Source organism: Schistosoma mansoni, chromosome 2 (assembly GCF_000237925.1).
Source record: "Schistosoma mansoni strain Puerto Rico chromosome 2, complete genome".
NCBI lineage: Eukaryota > Metazoa > Platyhelminthes > Trematoda > Strigeidida > Schistosomatidae > Schistosoma > Schistosoma mansoni.
The window spans coordinates 13,000,939-13,007,026 of NC_031496.1; the positions used below are offsets into that span (position 1 = coordinate 13,000,939).

The following is a 6,088-nucleotide window of genomic DNA, read 5'->3' on the forward strand; positions in this document are numbered from 1 at the left end:
TTATACGGAACAACAAATAATCTGATACACATCTTGTTGTGTAATTCTCTGCAGCTATCGCTTTATAACTTATCATAAACTTTATAATCACATGTTGGCTTTTATCAACCATTATATGAATTCTATGTAGATTAAACTACATAGAAACGTAAAATTATCCTTTTTTTGAACTCATATAATAATGCTCTGATTACAATGAAAATTGAATGACCAGTGATGATAATAGATTTTATTGTTTCGTCATAAACACTATGAGATAGTATTGTTAGTAAATAATTGCTTATTATAATTGTAATACGTTGTTTTCTCTCTTTTAATTGTTCTATCTATAAGCTTTTCATTCAGTTTATTATAACTTCTCATTTGTTTTGAGCTGAGTTATTACACACATGTACAAACTCACTCACACACATACTAGTGTGGATATGAACAAAATATTATCAGTTTATTAGTATAATACATACTTCTATTGACTAATCTATTTGAATACGTTTTCAAACAACCATCAATAATGAATATATAATTGTCTTACTTTATTTAGTGTTAAAACATGGTCCCTTTTATGATTCTTTTTCCTGAATGCATAATAACAATGAGTATACTATCCTTGAATTATTTCTATTAATTGAAATCATGAGTTAATTGAAACTAGACCACCATGGAAAACCTGGAAGGTCCTGGGTTTGAATTGCGCGAGGTAGGATCGTGGATGTGCGCTGCTGAGGAGTCTCACAATAAGACGAAACGGCCGTCAAGTGCTTCCAGGTTTTCCATGGTGGTCTAGCTTCAACTGACTCATGAGTTCAGCTATGAAAATACTGCAATCTCCACAAAACCCTTCCTGATTATTTCTATTAAATTGTATTAACTATTATAGAATAATGTAAATAAATTCACAACTGTTGAGCTTGAAATTGAAAGGTTACTAAAACCGTTATTTACTCAGTCTACCGTACTATGGTGAACTAGAACATAGGCGGGAACAATCAAATGTGTTTTAATATAAAATTACAGAATCTCTTAGTAAAATCTGAGATTCATACAGTAAACATATCATTTGCAAAATGTTAATCAATTGTCTCAAACTTTGTAATTCATTCGTTTTCACATCAATTATTCTATGTTCTTGTCCTTTTCTCTTCGATCTTTTTAATTTTTTGCTGTCAGGCATTTCATTTACATCTAATGACACATACTACTTATATCTGTTGACATCAGTAACACACACTATAATACTACATATTCGATGAATGTAATAAAGTAGGTTTTATTTAATAAAAAAAATAGGATGGTGGGATTTCTATAATTATTCAGGAAAAAATTGTTATAGTGTAGTGATATTTATTTATTTTTCTTTAACAAACATTTAATACTAACAGCAATTGAACATTTTCTGAACAACAAATATAATGCAGAGTATTCAATTTTATATTTTTGTAATGATTACGTGACAACATAACTTTAAGAGAGATTTTGTTTTCTTAAAACATGTTAGAAACTTTTTTAGTCTTATTATTTATTTATTTTATCATTAATAAACAAATAATTAGAACGGTTCACTTGTTGTTGTTTACTTATATCTTCCAATTTTTATTTTGAAATGCGATTGCACAAGCAGGTGGCTATCAGGACTCAGTAGCTAAGTGGATAACGCGATGGCGTTTGAAGCGAAAGGTACTGGGTTTGAGTTCCAGAGTGAACATGAACTCTGAGATGCAGGTACATCCAGCTGACGAGTCCGAAGTAGGACGAAACGCGCGTCAAACTGGATTCCACTGCTAGCCACTATCCTTCTTTGCTTATAAATAATTAGAAAATTTGATGGAAACAAATTTAAAATTTCTCAATCATTTAATAAACAGTTTTATTAAGAAGAAAACAAATTCAATACTACTCATGTTGTTATATCTTATACATGAATTCAGAAAATAAATCATTTCAATTTATAAAAACAAATGAAAGTAGATAAATGAAAGCAAAGTTGATATTTGAAGGAAACGAATAGTGGAAAATACACCATTAATGAATGTTAAGTTTTTTTTTATAGTTCAAAATATTTATTATGAAATATAGTCATGAATGTATATTTGTAAAATTGATGATATATGTGTGTATATGCTTGTGTATGACTGAATTTTATTGTTTTCCTGTTAATATGTCAAAAAGAATTGTTCTATTGAATTATTAACTAACGCGTGTTACCACTCATGGAGGAGCATAGGTTGCCCATCAGCATTCTTTATCCGCCTGTTGCTCTTCTTCGGCTACTACCGATCCCAAGCCTGGATTGGGCATGGAATCAGCATCTTCATCCCTTAGAAAACAACCTTGTTAAAAAGAAAACGCTAACCAGAATAAACAAACTATTCTAACGAGTCTTTGGACAATTCAAAATTTGTCACAACGAACTATATATACTAAGGATTTTTGAGGTAATCACAATCGTTTGATTTCGCTTTATTCTGTAATCTGCACTTTAGGCGTTAAGTCTTTCATTTATGTTAACGACTGAAAACTTATAGTGCTAAAATGTCTAGAGCCTTTGTTTACAATGTTTTAGAACTATAATAAACATGAAAATCACGTTTTTGTCTAACCATTTAAAAACTAAAAAAAAACAAAATTTATTATAGTATCCCGAAATGTTTCACTAATGTGGATGTAGAGCGTTTCTGATCCAATTGATTACATAGAATTCGGTATTATAAACAACTTATTGTTGTAGTTCTACTTCAAAAGATTCCTGTTTACAACTATTGATTGTTAAGGTGATTTTGTGATAAGTTAACATAATTTTTGATGAAGATCCACTGAAAATAAGAATAAACTAGATAAACATTATATGTTATTTGCTGACTCATTGATAGTTTTCTGTGACAATCTTCAATCTGAATCGGATATAACAATTGTCAAACCAGCTTTACTAAATAAGAAGATTGGGAATCTGTAGGAAGCTTTATTGACAAAGGTTAAATAAACTTGCATACAAGTCATACTTATATATATATATATATGTAACGGCCAAAATCCCAGTATCCGGTATGAACTCAGAACTAATGAACCAAAATTTATTTGATTAGGCCAAACTACGTTCTTCTGTATAGCGTGCAAAGCGTTTTTGAGTTACTCGTATTAAATTATATCAAGTCACAAACTCTGCACTTAATATAAACGTTTCTTATTTGAGAAAGAGAACAAATCATATCATAAATACAAAATACTTCAAACGCTACAGCCTATGCTATACCGTCAAGGGTTTCTCTAACACAAATTAGCGTTCTGAAAATCAATAAAATATTCCTAACAAGGTGGTATCAGATATCTATCTGCAGGGATTTCAGCAATCTTTCCAAGCAGACAGTCAAAGGTTAACAGTCACACACTGAACCATGCCGTGACCTTGGGCTTAGTCAGACACGACCTTATTGTCAATAGTTGGGCAACATGTAACCGAAAAATTAGGTAATCAAAGGTAAATCTTTAATCAAAGTCATATAATAAAACACCAGATGTCGAAGACTGAAGAACACAAAGTGTGGTTAAAAGAGATCTGAATAAAGTTTGAAATACATGACAGGGAGAAGAAACAAGTGAATAACAGTACTGTGCAACAAAATGCTGTAGAGGGATTTTCAGCGTTTTATTTCCGTTATATATATATATATATATAATACTGACATGATCTATACAATTGTGGCTGGTGAACTTTATTGAATGAATAGTCCTCTAACTTACTTCTAGTAAGCACGCTAACATTAACATTTCTCACTTACCTAGAACCTTTGTACAGCTTGTAATTGGTTTGAACTTTGTCAAGATATCAACTTGCACATTTTGTCAGCTGGAAGATGACATCCAAGTGTTTTGAAAACCATACGATTCAGCTTTTAGAATACTTTTCACTATTCAACGTTGGTAAGTTTTCTTTCTAATTAGAAAATGTACAGGAAAAGTTTATTTTTTAACAGTAATTTAATTTTATTTGCTTATTTCGATTTTCGTAGTTGAAAGCGTGAGTCAATTGAAGCTAGACCACCATGGAAAACCTGAAAGCACTGGACGGCCGTTTCGTCCTATTATAGGACCCCTCAGTAGTGTTTATTATTTCGATTTAACTTCTTCATTCAGCAATAATTAAATCAAGTCAGTTACAAAATAAAATAATTATGTAATTTTAATGATCAATAAGGGTCTTATAAAATTTTATCTTTAAAAGAAATAGGTAACTTTTTTTACAAGTTGAAAACATTGTTTATGGTTTTTCTATCTATGGGAAAAATATTCAACCTTCCAATAAAAAAAAACTGGTATGCAGAGTATTTTTCACTCTCAATTTTTGTTCCTTATAAAACAGTTTATTGATTATCAATAAATAGAAGCGGATTATTGTAAATAGTAAAAATTAAGAAAAAATAATACTGACTGGATTTTAAATCAAGATTTTTAGTTTTTCTGTTAATATGTAAGATGTATAAGATCCAAACCTAGATTCCAATAGGTCCGGATGTGGCCGAATAACGGGGGAATAGCTTTATAGACTCGTGACCCAAATCAAAATCAGAACAGTGTTTTGGGTAACAATGGTTCTAAATTTCATCATATATACAAATGTACAAATTTACCTAAACAAATATTACCACCCGATTATTCAACCAACAAGTGATACCAAAATATTCAATCTAAATTAAAATGAATAGCAAGGTGGTAAGAAATATATGAAAGTTACCGAAAACACCAAAAGGTGAGTGTTATTCTATCCTTTCTGGATAGATCAAGTAAGATTCCGTTTGAGCGGCTTTTTTAAAACACAAAGTGTTTCAATTTCTGGGAAAGTGCTCCAAATTACAACCAAAAATGCACGATCCCAGTCAAAATCAAACCGCACAATCAAAGAGCGAACAGTCAATATGGCAGCCGCTAGAATAATAGCAATTAAAACAAACTAGATAGACTTCAGTAAGGAACATAGAGACTCAATAAAAACGATAAGGAAACCAAGAAAATTAAACGTTACAGACTTAATTAGCATCAAAAATGTTAACAATATATACAAATAAAGAAACCACAAGAAAGAAATCACAAATGCATGCATGGAGGGATTTTCACTTTCAAAATGTATCTAACACGATGTATATGGATAAATAAATAGAGATTATTTGAGTAGTTTGTACAAAGTAATTCAAATTAAAGATATCAGACATAAGCTAAAGAACCACTAAAATACAGGAAGATTAGATAGTTATAAGCAAAGATGGATAGTGGCTAGAAGTCGAATCTAGCTTGACTCGCGTTTCGTCCCATTTGGGACTCGTCAACTGGATGTACCTGCATCCCAGAGTTAATGTTTACTCTGGGACTCGAACCCAGTACTTTTCGCTTCAAACGCCATCACGTTATCCACTCAGCTACTGAGTCCTGAGGGCCATTCGCTCGTGCAATGGGGTGAAGTTTGAATTCACTTAGTATTATGATATTAACTAATTATCATTTCTTAAAGTATAAATTAGTTAAATTTAAATTTAATCACATAATTCCTTCTTCGTTTTATTTTAAAAAAAATAATAAAATTCGAATTTGATTTAGTAAAACAATTTGATTTAATAAACCTTGAATTTTACAAATTCTTTCTCTATACTCAATTTATAAGACTCAATTTATTATTGGATATAATTCAGAAAACCAAAAAGAAAACTCAACTTAAACTGTCCACCTACTCACTTTAACTCATTGTTTTGTAAATTAAAAAAAAAGTAAAAATAAATTAAAGACTAAGATTTATAATTAAAATATAATAAAAAAAATTAATTATTTTATTAAATTATATTTTAATTGAATAATTGTTTTTTTTATTTTATAACCTATAATTTATTGAATATTAAATTTATGTATAAAACGTGTCATTTAATGTAATAGATAAGTGGGTCCTTTTGTTTAATGGAATAATTAAATATGAATCTGTAATTTATAAAGGAAATTCTAAATGAAGTTGATTCATCTTTGGAACATACAAAAGATAAGTGATATATCGTAATATTGTTAAAATTAGTAAATTACAATATATGCTTGTATTGTAGTGAACTCAACATTA

The 6,088-nt window shown here is 29.8% G+C and overlaps 1 non-coding gene across 1 annotated transcript; it reads right to left on the reverse strand.

Moving 5' to 3' along the window:
- Positions 1-5,343: 5,343 nt before the first annotated feature.
- On the reverse strand, positions 5,344-5,415 carry Smp_tRNA_02356_Pseudo_TTG.1.1. The gene has a single exon. It is a non-coding gene (tRNA).
- Positions 5,416-6,088: the final 673 nt, after the last annotated feature.